Genomic DNA, 21,458 nt, shown 5'->3' with positions numbered 1-21,458 from the left:
CATGCAGGTAGTCTGCGCGACGAAGAATAACTCAAAAATGGTGAGGAATTTGCGAAAACTTTCTTCTGCTAAGTTGTAGACCACGATGATTCCAGTAGGTCTTGCGAGCTCAATCCTCAAAAATGCATTCGTTTAGCACAAAATTAAAAAAATAAAAAAACGCTATTGAAAGCGAGGTTGTTGAAGAGGACTAGAGGTAGAGAGGAAGAAGGATAAGGAGGCTCTATGTATGCCACCACCTTGCTCTGATACCATGTGAGAAAGAAGAGATGAGAGAAGAGACAATGTACTGAAGAAATCATCAATGAACCACTAGCCAACTTGATTAGAAATGAACGACAATGCCTCATATATATAGGCACAAGATGAACAGATCTCTAGAAAATTTCCTCCACCCAAAAATGTGTAAATAGGAAAAAATGGAAATGAATGCTATAAATCCCAAAAATGCCTAGAGGCTAAAGAGTGTGCCACTAGCATGACACCATCTGGAGATGACACCTATCCAACAATGTGATGAGAAGGAAAATAATGTGATTGGATGAGAATGGATGAAGGAAGATGGAAATACATATGATTGGACTTGGATTAAGTAATGTGGATCGATGTGGAATAATGTGGAAAGACGAGAGTTTGTTATAGAAATTGTATTTATGACCTGTTTTTAAATGACTGTTTTATGTCAAGAATGCTGGGGAAGCATTTTGACCGTCTTGTGAATGAGGTCATGGAGACCTAAGTGATAAAGTTGCAACAGTTGACAGAGAGTCAACGGAGGACGTCTCGTGTAGCACGGTCGACCGAGGTCTTGACCAGCCTTGGCTCGATTTAAATGGTGAGCTTCCGGTACGGTGGATGGGGGACTAAGGAAGCGGCCTATGAGTGAAGATATGGTGCTCGGCCTAAGAGGGTACTGACCATACGGTGCTCGGGGTTGCCGAAGATACCCATGCGTGCGTTGAGGAAGATATTGGAACAAGGAGTAAGAGTTGTTTTCTGAATTCAGGCATGGATCTGGTTGATTGAACTTGTTGGTCCTCAACGGGAGAGTCCATGGCTCTTTTATATGGATCTATTGGTTGATCTTGCTGATCTTCAATGGAGAGTCCATCTAGATTTTTATAAGTGTGAATACAATTTTGGGTACTATGAACTAGGAACTATTGAAAAGGCCCCTGAGTGGACAAGTGGTGAGCGTTCTGGTTGCCAATGATGCCATAGGTACACCAATAAAGGAATGATCGGAAACTAGAAATCAACTGGATATTTTGGAGGATTAGGATCAGTGATATTATGATTTCATTAAAAGATTGTTTTAAAATTAGGTGAATCTGTGAAACAGGCAATTTTATATTGGGTGTGTAAGTGGTGTGACTATCTTGAAGTTTGTATGAAGCGCTGGCTAGGGGACCTGGGAACTCTTTTCCCTGGTACCCGAGACAAAACATAACCAAATTCCTAAACGGATTCTATCACTACAGTGGTTGGGCGTGGTTGGCTAACCCATGGGACTGGATGGGGTTAGGCTAGACTGATGGATCCCTAAAATGAGACTCAATTCTGTTATGGTACTGTGACCTAAAATGATACTCAATTCTGTTATGGTACTGTTAGAATCAAAACACACTTGTATGAAACCTCACATCCCCCTCACCTCCCTTTCTCTCCCTATGGTGAGTACTATATTAATAATATAATTAAAATCCATGTGAGCATGAAAGCCCACTTTTATTTTCCACATCACTAGCCTATCTACCATACCAAAGTATTTATGAAGTATACTTGTGGCATTTACAATGTGTGCACCCTAAATCAAGTAAAACCATTATATTTGAAGATAGAATGCTGTTATCAGGGTAGCCGCCAAGCCGTCGTATCACCACGCCGTTATTCCATTGTGGGTGCCACAATCTTCTTGGACAAGCTTCCACCTTATTACCATTGAGAAACCATCAAAATATGCACAAAATTGAAAATGAAAGATATCAATTTTTCATGTCACATCTTTCCCCCCTCAGCAGATCCTCCATGCTTGTCTTGGGGATCTGCTGGCCATGGTGCTCGAGGGTAAAATATCTTTAGCCGGTACTCATTGGCACGTCCGGGAACCTCTTGGGCCACTTGCATCCTCTAGAAGATAGGTGTCATTTTTGAACTTTTGCTTTATCCTGAAGGGGCCTTCCCAGCATCGAAGAAGCTTCTTATCTAGTCGTTTCTCCACACGGCCATCATACCTCATGAGACTAAGCTTCCTTGCTTGAGTTATGGCTTCTTCTTCTTCTTCGTGAGAGTGTCATGCCTTGCCTTGTGCCGTTGTTGTGTAGCCTCCAAATTTCGAAGTGCCTGAATTCGCCTCTCATCCAAGGTCTCTAGTTGTACTAGGCATTGGGCATGTGTTTCTTCTTCATTATTCAAGCGTGTAAAAGATGTGGGAAGGCTTGTGATTTCCAATTCTATTGGCAAAATAGCCTCCATTTCATAAACTAACTGAAAAGGTGTGAAACCAAGAGAGAGTTTGTGAGTTGTCCTATAGGCCCATAGGACCTTTGGCAAATGCACATCCCACTTTCTCTTCATAGTATCCACTAGCTTAGACAAAGATCCACAAAGCAGTCCATTAGTTTTTTCTACTAAACCATTACATTGGGGATAATAGGGAGTTGACATAGCATGCTTTATTTTTAATTTCTGCACCAAAGCTTCAATCAAGTCATTCCTGAAAGACCTCTCCCCATCCGTAAGGATTTCTAATGGACACCCAAATCGGGCACTTATGTATTCCCTGAGAAACGATGCCACAGCGCACTGCTTTATTATTGACCATGGCCTTTGCTTCTGCCCACCTTGTTGCATAATCTGTGGCCACCAATATGTAATACTTCTCATGTGAGGAACGAGAAAGTGGGCCCACAAAATCTAATCCCCACCTTTTCAAATGGACCATATGCTGGGATAGGGTTTAAGGGTCCGGGAACCAATTGCTTATGCCCATATGCCTGGCATACTTCATAGCTTCTGCACCACTCATAGACATCTTTGCTGAGTCAAGGCCAATAATAACCTGTGTTAAGGATTCTCCGAGTTGTGCTGGTTGAGGCAAAGTGACCTGAACATTCATCACATAATTCCATAATCCTTTTAGATTCTTCCAGGCTCACTACCCTCCTAAGAATCTTATCCTTACCTTGCTTGTAAAGAACATCCCCTAGAATTGTGTAAGGATGAGCTTTCCTTGTAAGCCTTTGCTTCTGTTGAGGATTCAATCTAGGAGAGAAGTATCCTGTATCTAAATAGTGTTGAACATCTTGGAGCTCAGGCCATCTTGTATCCATTAATACAAGAGTAGCTACTTTGAAAGAAGCCAAGGTTTTAGTAGCCAATTCATCAGCCTTTTGATTATCCTTCCTATTAACATGCACAAATTTACAAAACTCAAAAGCTTCTTTTAACTCCATTGCCCTTTTATACAATTCTTGGAGATTAGGACTCCTTGCCTTATATTCTCCTTTCATTTGTCGAATGACCAATTGCGAACCCCTTTAACCTCTACCTCTTTAATTCCATCTTTTATGCAATCTTCTAATCCCCAAATTAATGCATTGTACTCAGCCACATTATTTGATATAGCCTTTGGAAATTCCCTACATTTGGCCCATACCTCTTTCCCTTCTGGATCAAATAAAACTATCCCCCCAGCCTTACATTGCCTGGAAGGGCTAAAGGCTCCATCAAAATGCATAGTGAAAGTAGTTGGTGGTGTCTCCAAATCTTCATATACTTCTTCCTTTGTTCTTGTTCTTTCTTCCTCTTCCTTCCTTGTAAGCAAATCTGCAAGAGAGGCCCTAGTGGTGTTTTCTGTAATAAAAGTGAAAGAGAATTCTTGAAGATCACAAATCCACTTTGCAAACTTCCCTCCTACAGGATTGGGTTTGCGGACCAAGAATTGTAAATAAGGTTGAGATGTGAGGAAGAAAAAAGGGCGAGATAACAAGTATAACCTGAACTTCTTTACTGCAAAAACAAGAGACAAATCACCTTTCTCCATTTCACCATACTTCTTCTTGGCATCAACGAGTTGTCGGCTTACATAATACACTGGTTGCATACGCCCTTGGTAAGAGTATAGCACTGAATGTGATGAGACACTTGGGTTCACATAAAATTCCTCCCCCCACCTAGGAGGCTGCACAATTGGACTTTGACTCATGCACAATTGGACTTTGACTCATGCACAATTGGACTTTGACTCGTGCATTCCTTGAGCAAACAAAAAGATTGAATTTGATCGGGGCCCCCACCTAGGAGGCTGCACATTCCTTGAGCAAACAAAAAGATTGAATTTGATCGGGGCCCCATTGGAAAGAAACATTCTTCTTTGTCAACAGATTTATAGGATACATCTTCTCAGAGAACATGTCAACAAAGCGTTGGTAATACTTTGTTTTACCCAAAATCCTCCTTACCTCCCTTACATTGGTAGGTGGTGGGAGGGCCACAATTGCCTGCACCTTCTCAAGATTCATCTCTATGCCTTCTTCTGAGATAACATGTCCCAAGAGAACCACCTTCCTTCGTGCCAAGCGGCATTTTCTAGGATTAAGACACCCTTTTGCATCATCAATACTTTGCAAGGCCAACCTCAACTTTTCCAAGTGATCCATGTGGCTTGAATAAATGCAAAAATCATCCAAAAAGACCCTTATAAAGTTTCCCAAGTAAGGTGCAAATACCTGACTCATGAAGCGTTGAAAAGTTACTGGTGCATTGGTCAAGCCAAATGGCATCACCCTATAGGTATACACTCCCCAAGGGGTGATAAATGAGGTTTTCCTTTGATCTTCTTTACAAATCCGGATTTGAAAGTATCCAGAGTATCCATCACACATTGAATACAACTCATGACCTGTAACTTGATCCAAAATCTCATCCTGAAAGGGTAGAGGATAATAATCCCTCTTTGTGCATGCATTCAGAGGGCGAAAGTCCACACACACATGCCATTTTCCACCCTTTTTAGAAGTGACTACATCTGGGAAAATCTAATCTAAATTCGCTAGTGGAAAAATAAATCTAGCCTCAAGCAAATTAGTTACCTCATTCTTAAGCACCTCTACTTGCACTACTCCCAAATGCCTTAGCCGCTTGCACTACTCCCAAACGCCTTAGCCGCTGTACCACTGGCTTACTTTGGGGCTTGAGATCAATCTTGTGCTCTACTAGTGTAACTTGGTGTACTTGTGTGCAAAAAGGTTAGGAAATCCATCCAACATTTTTAAGTAATTCTCCCTTTCAGTACCTGCTATGGACTCATCAAGAAGAAGCTCATTCTGTTGGTGAAGACTAATGAGGTCCACATCTCCTTTCTTGAACAAAGAAGCTTCCCCTGCCAAGGCTCCATTGTCTTCAGCATCCTCTTGATCCCTTCCCATGATCCCTTCCCAGGGAAAGACCAAATGCAACTCCCTCCACCTCCCCTTCTGAGATGGAATCCGCGGGCGGAGCTACCACTTGTCTCCTCTTCATCAGATGACTCTGACTCTGAACTTTCGGAAGTTGAAGGTTCACCTCTTACCACTTTCTTGCGATGACTCTTGATGTTGTAGTGGACCTTCTTATCCTCACCTTGTACAATAAGATCACCTGTCTTCCACTTTTGAATTGCCTTCACTTGGCGAAGCCATGGCCCTACCCAATATCAATGGGTAAGCCCTAGCATGAGGCTTTGTAGGAATGACCTGGAAAGTTGTAGGCATAGAAATACCACATACATCCACTCCCAAATTCCTGACAATTCCTAAGGTTTTCACCCTAGTATTATCAGCAAGTTTAATGCGATAGGGAGAGTTAGTAGAAGACAACTTTAAATCGGCATCTTTCATTGTTTTTTCACTCATGACATTGATTGATGCACCTCCATCAGTGTATGCATTAGAAATTATTTGCCCCTCAATGATGACATCAATCACAGGCACATCATCTCCTACATCAATATCTAACTTTTGATCCATAGGAGTCCCATTATCCCTCTTCTTCTTTTTCTTAGATTCCCTTGTGCTAGCCAGCTTACCCCATTCTTTCTGAGCTTTGGAGAGAGTGCCAAAAGTTGTCCAAATGTGATTTGTGGTGTTTTCTCCCTAAGATCTATTAAGAGGTCATAATTAAGAGATCCTTGTCCAAGAGGAAAGTCAGATTGTCCAATTTTTCTCCTAGATGACTTCTTCTTCTTCTTATTTTTCTCCTCTTCTTCAGATTTATCTTCTTGTTCTTCTTCTTCTTGGCTCCTAGTTTTACGATCCCTTTTTGCCATTAATGGCATCAATGTTTCCTCTTCTTCTTCTGAGCATGTTTCCTCTAAAAGTGCTAAACTTTTATCCTCTCTTTTCCTCAATTTTGGACACTCAGTGCGATAGTGCCCCTTCTCTTGACATTCATAGCATGTAACACTACTTCTATCCCTAGGTTTATCCTCAACTCGTGGAACCCTAGGTGGCTTTGCGTTGACTAAGTGTAACTTCAAATCAATAAATTCTGCCATAAGTTGTGTAATGTTATGATCCAAGGATGGAGCTTGTACTTGAGATGTTGAGGCTATCTCTACTCGTGGTGGGGTCGGCACACTCGGAGAAGATTGGAATATGGACTCAATATGAAGAGTGGTCTCCTTCTTCAAAGCAATACGAAGAGCCTCTTTAAAATTAGTGGGATCTTTGCTAAGAACTTTTCCATGCAAGCGGGGATCCAAAGCCATGATAAACATGCTCATCTTAAGGTGCTCCATTGCTAAAGAACTCTTTGAATCTCCCATAGAAGGTGGAAAAGAAGAAGCAACAACATGTAAAGCAACTTGTTGATATTTGATGAACAAGGCTTCATACCTCACTGAAAAGGCAGAAAACTGACTCTCCTTCCTTTTGCAAAATCTGATCCAATTGCAATGGTAAAGCATTTGGTGACTCCACTATCCCAAATCTCTCCTTCATTGCTTTGGTCAACCTTTCCCAATCATTCTTGGACTCCTCTGGCGGCAAAGCCTCATGCCAGGCCACACCCTCCAAGAAATCTGGAAGTATTTCTGCCCTCTCCATAGACCAACCCGTCAAGCGACAAGCTCGGTTAAACTCTCGGAGATAACTCCTTGGGTCTTCTCTTTCTGATCCTTGGAACACTGGAATGCTGAATATCTTGCACCAAAATATGAGTAGCAACAAGGAAAATTTACTTATTTCAAACTAACTTTTCTTTAATCATGCGGGACCTTGAGGTTAAAATAGAATAATTCTAAGTAAAACCTGCCCGCCGTCTCCACCAAAAGATGTGACACAAAGTTGGGGTTTTGACTTCGATCACTTCTTAGAATCAAAACACACTTGTATGAAACCTCACAGCCTCCTCACCTCCCTTTCTCTCCCTATGGTGAATACTATATTAATAATACAATTAATATAGAATAATTCTAAGTAAAACTTGCCCACCGTCTCCACCAAAAGATGTGACACAAAGTTGGGGTTTTGACTTCGATCACTTCTTAGAATCAAAACACACTTGTATGAAACCTCACAGCCTCCTCACCTCCCTTTCTCTCCCTATGGTGAATACTATATTAATAATACAATTAAAATCCATGTGAGCATGAAGGCCCACTTTTATTTTTCACATCACTAGCCTATCTACCATATTGGTCAAAGTATTTATCAAGCATACTTGTGGCATTTACAATGTGTGCACCCTAAATCAAGTAAAACCATTATATTTGAAGATAGAATGCTGTTATCAGGATAGCCGCTGTCAGGCAGAAATCTGAGAAGTGTTTTGGGTTTATGTACATATGGGATGCATGGTATGCAATAAAACTTTGCCTTGAATGCCTTGGCAAATGTACAAACTGAATGGCTTTGCAGTGAGCTAGTACATGCGTATTGTTTTTTTGGGAGTAGATGCTGGAGATTTGGAAGTTTTTTATTGCAACAGTATGGTGTGCGGGTGGTTGCCAAATGCAGGGCACCGACCGATTCGAAAGAGAGGCCGCCTTTGGAGCATGAGAAATGGTCGTGTTTTGGTAAGTCATGATGCAGTTGATTGAAGACCTGTGGGCAGCTCTTGTCATGTTTTGGAAGGTCCTGGGTGTCGCACGTGAACCTGAAGCAAGGTTGGTGGTGACCATAATTGAGGCTTTAAAGGAAAATGAAAATAATAAAATACCAATCCATGTGGCTAGCTTGTTAATAGCCACGTGGAAGCTTTGTTTTTTGCCAGCACAATGGAAGCCACCTCTAGAAGGTTGGCGAGGAGGTGTGAAGAGTTTTGGGCCGCCTCGTAGATGAGGAGATCGCCTAGCGGGAATGGTCGCAGCAGCCACAGAGGTGAGAAAAGTGTTGCTGCCTTGTTGATGAAGAGGTTGCGAGGGTGATTCTGGTGTGAGCGTGGCTGGGGTGTAGCCGCAGGCACACACAGAGGGGAGGCTGCCTTTGAAGTGGTAACGCAGCTGCAGGCGCAAGGGGTCCGCCCAGAGGAGCTGAAGCAAGAGACACTGTGTGGTGGCCGCCTTGTATAGAGGATGCCTCTCTTGAGCAGGCAGGGGCTGCAGTGAAGCGCTAGCTGGTGGTTGGCACAGCCGCAGACACAAGGCGACAGAGAGGCTAGACCAGGATGGGAGAGCTAGCAAAGAGTCGCCGACAAGCTTGACTTGGAGGGCTGTGAACGAAGGCTAGCGAGGGACTGCAGCGAGGGAGCCGCCTCGAAGGTGATGCTGCCAGAGTAGTGGTCGTGGTGCTGATTGGCGCAAGCGAAGGCAAAGGAGGTGTTCCAAGGGGTCGCCGGTGGTCAGCGCGATCAGACAAGTGGAGGCCGCCTTCGGTGGGTGAAGAATAAGGTGCTGTGAAGTTGTGGCTGCGATGGCAGGTGGTGCCAACATGTGAGGGGAAACCGCGACTGAATAGAGAAGGACAAAGTGATCATGCAAAGACTGGTGGGGCTGATAGCACGCCAAAGAGAAGGAGTTCAAGGGGCAGGTGGTACTTGGGTTCGTTGTTGTGAGGCTGGCAGAGGATCAGCAAAGAGAGAGAGAGAGAGAGAGAGAGAGAGAGAGAGAGAGAGAGAGATGTTGGAGTAGCGATTGTTGGCGACACACACACAAGTGATGGGCTGCAGAGAGAGTTGAGGGTTGCTGGTGGGGCACCCTCTGAAGAGTGAGAGTGGCCGGGTTCTTTCTGGTGTGGTTGGCACAGCATGCAAGCGAGAGGTTCACGGGGCGATTGGTTGCCGCCGTCAGGGCAGAGACTGAGTGTAGAGGAGTGTTGATGGGTCGTGTGGTTGAAGAGGCTTGGTCGTCAGATGCAAGGTTGAATTCCAGAGGCAGTGTGGCCATAGTGGAATTCCCTTGGTAGTAAATCCAGGTCTGAGTGTTTGTATGGTTGTGTGAGTAAGGCTTCTGTGTCGAGAGAAGCTTGTATGATGTGTTGACTGGGAATATATTGCTGGGTGCTTACTTTGATTATGGTGCCCCTGTTTTGTGTTGTCTTTCTGGTGTGGGTGGTGTGGTGAGCCATGAGAGAAGTGTTCCAGCCGGAGGCTGGGCCCCCGTTGGTGTTAGTGTTTCCAAAGTTGGGAGGTGAAGGGCTATAGAGGCTATGGTCTTTTTTCTTGTTTTCACCTGACATTCTTTCTGGTGCCCCCACTGAGGATGATGATGAGTGCTACCATACAACAGGTTAGGTAGATGAGTCTATGCATTGTGGGTTATCACTTATGTGATGCTTTGAAGCAAGAATCGACCAAAGTTTTGGACAAAGAAGACAGGATGTGTGATGAGGATGTTACAAAAAGGGATTTTTAGCTGCTATGGGTGAGAATGGTGAGGTGATAAAGGAGAAGCTTTCAATGAAAAAGATGGATATATGGTCAAAACAGGTACTCTTGGATGTTAAAGTTGAATGGTGGTCTATGCGTTTTAGACATGGTTTGCATGCAGATGTTTAGGGTTCTTATCTTCTCAAGTGGTGGCAGTGTATTGATCAGTCCTTGTTCTTTCAAGAGCCTTTATGCTGGCATGGTGAATTTAAAAGGATGTCTTTGACCCAGGTGGGTGGATGCGGTATGCTATGATGTTAAGTTGGGTGATACAACTTTGGCCATTTGATCCAGGAATATGAATGCAAGTTCTTGTTTTTTGCTGAGCATGAATGCTCTAGCAGGCTGGGGGGTTGGCAAAGTATGTCAGGAAAAAATCTGAAAGTTGTTTTGGGCTTGTGTACATATGCGATGCATGGTTTGTGGATAAGCTTTGCCCTGAATGCCCTGGCAAATGACAGAGTGGGTGGTTTTATGTTTTTTTTTACAAGCTGATGGTGATGCCTGCACGTGAAAGTGTTACGGGAACCCCGAATGTGATGATGGTTGGTCAATCTGGGCTGATTCTAGATGCAGAGATGGCGCTCCATTTTTAGATGGTGATTGGCAATGGTCGTATTTTGGTAAGTCGAGATGCTGCTGATTGAAGAACTGTGGGCAGATATTGCATTGGAAGGAAGGTCGTGGGTGCCGCACTAGAATCTGAAGCACATGTGATGTACAAGGTTGGTGGTGGCCATCATTGAAGCTTTAAAAAAATAAATAAAAATACCAACCAACGTGGCCATAAAGAAGGAGACCACGTGGAGGTTTGTTCAACAGCCAGCTACGCTGCCAGCGTGACGTCTAGAAGTTGGCGAAGACGTCGAAGGTGGTCTCCGTGTGATGTGAAAAGCGACGCGGGGGTGACTCTGACCGCCTTGCGGGTGATTTTGCAGACAGAGGCGAGTTTAGGGGCTGGAGTTGCCGCCTGGTGATTGCGAAGGCTCTCGGGTGAGTGTTTAGGCGCAAAGGAGCACAGCCGCAGGTGTGGCCGCCTTGGGTATGAGAAGTCACTCTAGTGATAGCTGCAGAGGGAGACGTGGAAGCAGCTACAGGCCTAGATGACGAAGTGCTCGCTGGTGATTCAGCAGAGACAGGCGCAAGGAGTCGCTCTGGGGTGATCGTGCAGAGCGAAGAGTAGGTTGCCGCCTTTGGGGTCGTCAGTGGTGGGAGAGAGGCTGGCTCTGCAGGCGAGCACAGAGGGACAGGCGACAGGCGATAGGCGACAGCTGGGGAGCCGTCTGGGTTTTTTTCTGGCCGCTGGAGGTGCCCTTGGTTTTGGTTTGGTCCGTCGAAGGTGTTGTCTGGTGAGGGGCTGGGATGTGTGTAGCGACGAGCTGAGGGAGCTGAGGGAGCTGCAGAGAACAGGGGTCTGGTTGCCGTTTCTGAGAGGCAGAGAAGTTCAGAAGCCCTAGAGGTGGTCTTGGTTTAGTTTGTGTCCGTCAGTGCAGCTGCTGACGAAGGGCCGGATGCAGGGCGATGAAAGGTGTTGTGTAAAGGTGTGGTTGGCGCAGCCGTAGGCGCAAAGAGAGGTTCAGCAAGCTGTGGTGGCTGGCATGACTGAAGCTAAGGGAGAGAGGGTTGCTTTGGTTGGCGAGTCTGGTCGTTGGGTTTTGCTGCACAGTGGCTGGCGGCAGAGAGGGTTGGCGACTGGTTGGAGAGCCTTTGGGATGCAATAAGAGGGGACAGAGTGAAGCAATGAAGGAGGGTGGTGCCGACTTCGTAGAGAGCCACTTGGGGGAGCAAGGAAGCACGTGATTACGGGAAGACTGCTGCATGGGCAAATGTGATGTGTTTCTGAGGAAAGGTGACAGGGATTAGCCAAGATTAATGGGAACAGCTTGGTGAGTATACATCCTTGTATTGATGTGAGGGTCATGTATGTGAGAAGGTTGTGTGAGTGAAGCTTCTGTGTCGGAAGAAGCTGTATAAAGTGTTTTGATTGGGAATCAAAGATGAAAGACACTGGTGATGTGTCTGGTTATGTTGTTGTGTTGGTATCCTCTGTGTGTTGATTTGCAGGAGAAGGCGTGATTGACGTGTTTGGTGGTGTAGTCCATGGGTTACACTCTCACAGCGCACTTTGTGCCAGCCTTTGATTACCTTGTCACGCACACAGTGGAAGTGTATGTGTTGCTGGGTGTTTACTTGGTTTATGGTGCCCGTGTTTTGGCTGTTCTTTTTGGTGTGGGTGGGTGGTGAACTATGAAAAGTGTTCCAGCCCCGGTGGCTAGTGGTGCCCCCGTTCGTGTTGTTGTATCAAAGTTTGGGAGGTGAAGGGCTATAGAGGCGTGGTCTTTTTTTCTTTTTTTCACCTCACACCACCAAGCCGCCGTATCACCATGCCGTTATTCCATTGTGGGTGCCGCAATCTTCTTGGACAAGCTTCCACCTTATTACCATTGAAAAACCATCAAAATATGCACAAATTTGAAAATGAAAGATATCAATTTTTCATGTCACAGTACGATAGATGAAGTAAATCCTCGATAGAAATTGTTCTATGGAAAAGAAGAAACGGCTGTGCCTCTCAATGAGGAAAAAAGCTTTGGTCGCTATATCATCCAAGTGCAAGTCTTTTCCTTGATCCGACCTCAAGACATGTTGATTTGTCATATATAGTTTGGGTCTTCCTTAGTCTTTTGAGGTAAGCTACCAAAACTTTGCTTTATTTTGGATCAATTCAGTTAACTAAGGCTCTTGACTATGTTAGAGTAAAAATATCCTAGAGGAGTTGCCCGTGATTTCCGGGCGAGGGAAGTTTTTCCCGGTTCGATTTTGGAAGAACCAAGGGATTAGTCTCTTGTCTGGATGTCCGTGTGCGAGGCCCCAAGTGAGAGGCCCTGCGCAAGAAGTGCTACTTTTGCTACTAGCACCCCTGAATTCGTTGCGCGGAGGGGGCAGGGATCTTTCAACTATTGGACACTTTAGTGTCACAACATCATGCCCAATAGCTATCAGTGGAGGTGATAAGCATAAAGAAAACGCATTTTTGCTTCACTACGTGCCAATGCCAAAGCTAGGGCAATGCTGAAATTTACTCAACTGTGTGACACTGCATGTGGAGTTCCACATGGGTACTGCATATGGAATAAGGCATCCTATAGCTCTCACTGATAAGGAGCAGCATCAAAAGCTTCATTCTAGAGGTATCAGGATGCACCCCTCAATTGCTATGAACTGGATATTTTAAATTTTGCAAAAACCCAATGTCTGACATCAAATGCATGTTGTAACGTCACGAGAAAATCATCAAGAGGCTGATTTCTATTAAATCTATTGAATGTCAGTAGTAGGAGCAAAAGGCTTAATGCTTGAATATAACCCAATGAGCAGCTTCCAATGCATCAAGAAGAGAAGGTGCCTCTTCATGTAATGCGAAAGCAACAAGGGTGGGATCACTAAAATAAGATGCATGACCAGAGGCAGTGCATGTTCAACTGCCATCAACAAGAGATCACAATGGCTGCATCCTCTTTAATTAATGCCTCAGCCATGGTATTAGAGCAATATATGAAAGTTGGGCTACTAAATCTAATTGAATGACATCAACAACACAATAGAGCACTGATTCAAAGCCCAAACAAGCTCAACCGAGTCAGCAAAGAAATAGATAATATGAACACTATGAATAACAACAATAGATAAATTGTTCCTGGGAAAAAGATCCCTTATATAAAACTCATAATCAGATAAGAATTCTTTCAGATTATAACATTCATATCTTTAACACAATAATGGTCCATTAAATCGAAATTTCCATCTGAATAGTCCTCATGGGAATTTCAATTATACAGATTTTTAATTTGACATCCCTTAACTTGATCCATTGGGTCAAGTGTTAACAATAGCAATCTATCAACACAATCCACTAATCTCATAGTGATTTGCTGAAGTCATTATTGTCATTCCAGTTACGAACATCATCACAACAGGAACTTGTCCCATTCATCGTCTCATTGTGGTTTTGCTCAGCTTATCGTTTTTTAACCAAAATTCAGGAATCATCATTTTTCAATCAGAATCCAAATCAACTCATCAGTTCTCAACCAGAGTTTTTAAAATAATATCAAAAAACCACATTCGAATTCATCATCTGGATAGCATTTTTGCTTATAATTTCAAGTCTTAGATCTACTCGTATATCAAGGTCCACTGAATACCAACACATTTGAAAAATAACCTTTGACAATGGACAAGCCAACAAGGTGGAATCAACAATGCACAATTTCCATTGACTCTATTAAGTAATACGTAGATGGGTTCGACAATCTTGGGCTTTGAGAGCATAGCACCCATAGAAGCCACAATTGCCATTGTAATAAGCTCCTAGAATTGGACATTTGCTTGTGGTATGCCCTTGATGGCAGATTGAACACCAGTGAAGCTCTCTCCTTGGGTACATGTGTACATTGTTAGGAGAAAGAGTTTTGTTGTTGATCTTCATTTCCTCTTGTTTTTGCAAAGTCTTTAAGAAGTGAGTCCAGGTTATTTTTGCTAAAGTATGAGTTTTAGCTATTAGTTTTGCACTTGTGGTGCTATGATCACTAGAAAACAGACTTAGAATCTGAAGCATTGACTTCCTTTATCACTTGATTCTCCTCTAGCTAGATGTCATTAGCTATGACTTCATCCATTGTGGTGATGCCTCTAATGACGAAGCCATTATAGATATCCTCATGCGTAACCCCATGGATACTTGAAAGGGTGGTTGGGAGTCTCTACATGCACACTAATGACAACCCATACCTACCATGCAATCCATGCAAACCATAGAATTCAAGGGTTGAACTCAACCTTAGAACTATGTACATTTACTTTATCTAGTGTGAACTAATAGATAATGCATGACTCTTGTTTTGCCTAAACCACATACCACCAACAAAATACCATGGGTAGATTAACAACTACCTACCAATACAAATCCACCTTGATTTTTCCAAACTAAGGTCTTTTAAACCTTATGAGAATTACCTTTTTCCCAATTAAATAAATTAAGGTGCACACAGATAATGGTAACTGAGTTTTCTAAGGGGACGCTTGCAATTTTGGCCCTCATATTTTTCATGAATACTGGAACTTGACTTAATATTTATAATTTTATTCTCACAAATTTTTCCTTTTGACCTATATCAATTGGGGGAATTTTTTGGCAAGATTATTAAGGCGATCACTCTTGACCATAGGTGAGCTTCTACACGAAGACAATAAAAGGGTGAGATTATATGCCTATGTATTGCCTCTTATGCATAGAGGCCTCTATGTGTAGATGCCTCCATGCATCTATGTGTAGATGCCTCCATGCCTATGTATTTCCTCTTATGTATAGAGGCCTCCATGCATCTATGCATATGGCTATCATAGAGGCTTATACATAAAGGCTTGTATGGCTACACATTTCTTATATCCATAATTACCTCTATGTATAAGAGTCTATGCATCTATGCATAGACTCTTATATGCATCTATGCATAGAAGCCACTTATGTATAGAGGCCTCTATGTATAGGGGAGCGTGTAGAGAGCGTGTATGTGAGTGAGGGGGCATGTATGTGTGAGAATATGTAAGTTTCACATAACAACCTATTGTATGGTTGTATGAGTAAAAGTCTAACATACATCCAAAGCTAGTGGTAAAACAAAAACTTGAGTCTTTTGTTGAGCGTGTGATTATTTGGAAAGCTTTTTTGGCACTTCCCAATTTTTTGCAAGCTTTTTCTATTGAACCATATAAACTCATGGCATCTTTTCCACTCTCATCTTTTGCCCTATCCCCAAGCTCATCCTCAAAACAAAGAATCTAGCCCTTGTGGATCTAGCCCATGCTACCAACAAGTATGCACACTATTGGAAGCCTATTTTGAATATCTAGGGCACCTTCACTTGTATCATGAACATAATCCAAGGAAACCTTTAAGTTACCAGACATACACTTGGAAACCTCTTCCAATGGACAACTCCATTCAATCAAATCTAGATCAAGTTCAACCTTGAAACATGTCTACAGGTGGCCAATTTAGAATTCCATGTCCAACTCTAGAACTGACCCTACTTGTCCCTTGTTCAATTAAGCCCTCAAGTAAAAATCCAAACCTCCCTTTCACAACCTTGAACATGTACACCTCACCTCATCCCAAACTGAAAAGAATAAGGCCATCAAAAGCACTTAAGATCAAGCATATTGAAACAGTCCATAGTCCACACAATTCACAAACATGCACATTGATTAGGTTCAAAAAGACAACAATACAACTCCAATAAACTTGAATTGTGCATATGGATAGTGCACCATATATCCTAACAATATATGGAATGTCACTTCCAAACTTAACACCACCAATCAAGAAATACAAGGGCTGAAAGAGAGCACCATGGACACTACCCGTTTTCTTGATCAAGACATACCACTAAACTGTAAAACCAATTTCTCAGGGAAATAGATTGAATACTTACACAAATGGTATTTCTTGAACACTACCTATTTTTTGCACCAATAAACTAGAAAACCAATTTCTTAGTAAAATAGATTGAATATTTACACAAATGGTATTTCCTAGGCCAACTAATTTTCTATTTCAGTTGACTTTTCCCAGTTAGTTGTTCAGTGTTTCGATTTCCTCATTCAAGCATTCTACTTCAAACATTCCACATTAAAGCATTTAACTTCAACATTCAGCTATTCAGCTATTTTGGCTACAGCTTTGAGCATTCGACGCTTGGCTTACGACATTCATTGTTCGGCTCTTTGGCACTACATTCAGCCATTCGGCTTTAGCACTCAGCCATTCATCCATTCGGATTCAGGGTTTTCACTTACACCCCTCTGCTTCAGCCTTTAGTATTCGGCGCTTGGTTTTCTTTTTGCTTTTAGCATTCGGCTAGACTTTCTGTAGTCAGCTTTCAGCACTTGGCTTCTGTATTCAGATTTTAGCCATAAACGTTTGGCATTTGATTGTGGCCTTTGCGTCAGTAACTTAGCATCAGCTTTTAGCACTTCATTCAGCATTTGATTGCAAGTTTTACATCAGTTAGACAGCTTTCATCCCTTCAACTGTTAGCATTCAATAGTTGGGTGGGTTTACTCCATTGGCCAGGTTTACCTTCTTAGCTGGGTTTACCCATCAGTAGTCGCATTTCTACTTTGGCACTCTGCTTTCAACATCCGGATTGTAGACTTCCGCCATACATTCGGCATTTGACTTTCATCTTCTGATTCAGTCAGTCAATTCATCGGCATTTGACTTTCATCTTCTGTTAACTGATTCAATCAGTCAATTCATCGGCATTTGACTTTAAGCTTCCATCAACAATTGATGTAGTCAGTCGATTTAACGTCTGTCTGTCAACCAATTTAAATTTTGTCTATTAACTGCTGAAAGATCCCTGCCCCCACTATGCATCGAATTCAGGGGTGCTAGCCAGGGATTTCATAAACGTGTTCACGTTAACAAAACGTGTTATTAACATTCTAAAACATGTGATCACAACATATATTCATAAGACTTGATCTCTTACCGACCAAAACTTACTATTCCTGTAAACTCGTCGGGATTCTTTGTTTCTCGGCGGGGCTCGCCCCGGGAAACAAAGAATCCCGACGGGCATATTTCTTATTAATAAAAGGCGCCCGACACCCTTCAACTGGCTTTTTGGGAAGATTGTCCTTGTTTTGGGGGCGTCACATCTTTCCTTGAAGTGCTTATAGAGCTCCCGGTTGGCTAGGAGCGTCCTCGAGGGAAGAACATCCTTATCTTAGGGGCTATTATCTTTCCTTGTTGGCACTCCTAAGGTTACTTTACTGAGCCACTAGTCCTCAATTCTTTGAATTGTGGGCAGAGTGTGGTTCGTAGCTAATACTCGCGGGACAAAGTTGGAGTCACTTCAACTTTGCATTCGAGCAGCACAGGTCCTCTACCTTATTCTGCTCTATAAATGGTTTGATGGATCGAAGAGTCCTCCTTAGGGGCTCATATTGGTTCTTCATATTTGATATAGTCTTTATTACACAAGGGTCTATTGTCCTATACTAGAGTGTTGGGCAAACATAGATCTTTGATTTGCTTTGTCAATGTTAGAGTCTTAGAGAAGGTCTTTTGTACTATACTAGAGTATTGGGCAATCATAGATCTTTGATTTGTTTAAAGTATCCTTAATTGGGTACGAAAGACATCCTTCATCGGGGGTGCAGTGTGCATTGTATGCATGCTGTCAATTACATGTATCTTAATCTTAGAATACACATTTATGTATTCGTCTTGTCTTGTCGTGACGCTAAAAGTCTAGAAAAAATTAATATCTACGGTTCTGTAAGTTGAAAAATAAAATTCCTATAGGCAAAAAACTTTCAGCCATCCTTTGCAGTTAGCATGAATCGTCATGGATGTCTTTCTCTTTTAAAATAAAAACAATAAACAACATATATGACGATCAACATATATGACAATCTTTTATTTTTGTCAAAATAGATTCAAACTAGTTTCTGATTTTTGCTTGGCTACATTTTAGCTTTTCAGTAATCACTTGGTTTTTTAAGGCTTCTATTTTCTGTGGTGATATATGTTTTGTAATATGTGAGTGGCTTTGTTGTTACTTCGTTTGTGTATTCATTATTGTATGCTTGCTTGAATAGGTTATTTGAGATGGAAGAAAACGTTGGACCTAGCGATACTTCTAACAGAGCCCAAATTCAGAATAGCAGAAAAAAAAGGCACCTGCGATAGTGTGGCAATATGCAATCAACATCGGTGATCGATTCATAGATTGGGAGTGTAAGCTATGCCACGCAGTAAAATCAGGTGGGGTGCCTCGATTAAGAGAACACTTTTTAGGTAGAGTGAAGAAAAAAGGCCGAGGATGTACCCACCCCTCTGCACCTGCAGTGGCCAAACGTTTAAGAGATGAAATGCAGAAGAAAGACGCAAGGAAACTGTTCTCATCTACTGCCAATGTATCGAGGCAGGAAGAACATTGTTGTTCTAATCATCAAACTCCAGAAGCATCGCCGGCTTGTACTCCGAACTTTAATGTGCAACCAGAAAGTAATCTACCTAGTGCATCTTCTTGCAAGCGTCACTTTAACATACCCATGCATCAAACTTCATTGCAGGAAAGCTTACGTAACAGTCTGCTCGATGATGCACAGCTCACCCTTGCTGAAGCGATCTACTTTTTAGGGAGTGCTATGGTGATGGTGGAGAGTGAGCATTGGAAGATAGCATGGAAGAAAACCGGTGAATTTGGATCAGGGTTTTCACTGCCTTCGTATCATGCTATGCGAAATGATCTATTGGAGAAATGCTATGCTCAAGTGAAAGAACATGTACATAGAATAATTCTTAGCAACATAGAGCTTTCTCGATGTAGTATAGTCAGCGATGGTGGATGGTCCAATGTACAAAGAAAACCATTAATTAATATAATGGTTATTACACTTAGAGGTGAGACTTTTATGCATGCCGTGGATTCGGCTGGTGCAATAAAATCTGGGGCGTGGATTCGACTGTGCCAAAAGCTGCTGACCCTATTGTTGTCTCCTGGATCAAGGCCTCGTGCGGAACGCTGATAAGGTGTGTACATCGCTCGTTGAAAATGGTATGCATGATTGGACCCATCCCTGTCACATCCGGTTGTCCGGACGGTGCAGCGGCTATATCTTGGGCGATGCGCACTCTTTTGGGAAGTGTGTCTGTAGAAAGAACTCTCATACGTTTTCTCTTCACCTTCTGCTTGTTCCATGTTGCGTCCCACAGTTTGTAGATGGCGTAAGTTGGCAGAAGGTGGTGCGGCATCTCTGAGATCCTCATATGCCGAACGCATACTCCCCAAGATATCCTGTGCTGGTAGTCAAAGTCGACTAACTTCCGTCTTTCACACAATTCAGCGTTGCCTTCGCATCTGAGACAACGCTGTGCATTTTCCCAAATCTGCACGAGGAGGTCTCTCATGAGGATATCTGACTCATTAGTCTTTCTGACAGCTTCTTCTGAACATTGTGACACTATGATAACTGCCTCTGTGTGCGAATGGCTCGCATGATGATCTTTCGCTCTTCGGTGGAGAGCATGGTGGCCATCGTCGCAAATCTAGCAAATATCTTTAGATACATAATAAAAATAGAATATCAAACAATAGTATTGAAAACAACGTCAAGCAATATATCAACATGTTATCCATTTACGCTTTACACTAAAACACGTAAAACAACCGTAACAAGTGTGTCACATTAATTATCATTGATCAAACAAAAGAAGCAGCCATTGTTGCACATTCACTGAACTGCTACCACCAATCAAGTAGATCAAGAGAAATATATGAGAGAGAGAGAGAGAGAGTATCAAGACACAGATAGAGAGGAAAGGCACTGAATAGTCAAGCTAAATATTCATTATCATATATACATATCCTTCTAGCCATAATCACATGAATCGAGAGAGCGAGAGAGAGAGAGAGAGAGAGAGAGAGAGAGAGAGAGAGAGAGAGAGAGATTAAAATTGTTTTATATTCACTGTCTAGCCAAAATCACCTAAGTCAAGACAATGGAAGGAGGAGAGAAATACATGGAAAGAGAGATTATATTAGATGGCATTTTGAATAATTTCAACAATGTTTAAAGATAGTTTCCTAAATGGTTTCATAAATTCTTAAAGACAGTGCAAAACAATGTTTATAATCCCTTTATGGCATTTTAAATAATTTTAAAAAAATTTAAAGATGACATTTTAAATGGTTTTATAAATTCTTAAAGATAATGCAAAACAATGTATATGATTGTTTTATATTCATTATGATCTATACATGGAAATCTAACCATAATCACCTAGTCAAGATAGAGATAAGAGAAGGAAAATAGAGAGAGAGAGAGATATATAGAGAGAGACAGTGAATAGTAGACATTTTGAATGATTTCGTAAATTCTCCAAGATAGACTAAAATAGTGTGTAGAATTGTTTTGTGTACATTGTCATCTTTGCATGGACGTTTAGCCATAATCACCCAAGTAAAGATAGAGGTAGGAGAGAGAGAGAGAGAGAGAGAGAGAGAGAGAGAGAGAGAGAGAGAGAGAGAGAGAGAATATCATCTATTTTTTAGTGTTATTTCGGTTATTACTTTGTTACTTTGATTTTACTATTTCATGAAATGAGACTTGTAGACAATATGATTTAAACTATGACCCATGTGATAGGCCGCGTTATCGACCAAGTATCGCATGTATCACACGCAATTACTGACAAACCAAACAAATTTATGACATTTTTTGACCGCGTTACCGATCAAATGCCGCAATATGCGATCAAAGCATATGCACTAGCGAACGACACCATTTTGCTGCGTTACCAACAAGGTGCCGCCTGAATCTATGGGAATAGGAATTGGATACGGACATAAATTAGCCGCGTTACCGACCATATGCCCGTATTTGATAAAGGGAATGGAAGGTGACATCATCATAATGATACTATGCTTGCCGCGTTATCGACTAGTACCATTACAACGTGCCATACTTACCATAGGACACAACTCGGCCGCGTTACCGACCATGTGCCCCATGATAAGCACCCTTCCGAAGAATGG

At 42.3% G+C, this 21,458-nt stretch overlaps 1 pseudogene; it reads right to left on the bottom strand.

The window, feature by feature from the left end:
• Window positions 1-19,703, bottom strand: part of LOC147641480 (uncharacterized) — a 37,556-nt pseudogene extending 17,853 nt beyond the window's left edge.
• Window positions 19,704-21,458: the final 1,755 nt, after the last annotated feature.

This window comes from Cibotium barometz, chromosome 2 (assembly GCF_041138505.1).
Source record: "Cibotium barometz isolate CiBa-2024 chromosome 2, ASM4113850v1, whole genome shotgun sequence".
In the NCBI taxonomy this organism is placed as follows: Eukaryota; Viridiplantae; Streptophyta; class Polypodiopsida; order Cyatheales; family Cibotiaceae; genus Cibotium; species Cibotium barometz.
Note: the sequence above shows the minus strand (reverse complement) of the source record. Positions and strands in the feature narration are given on the sequence as shown.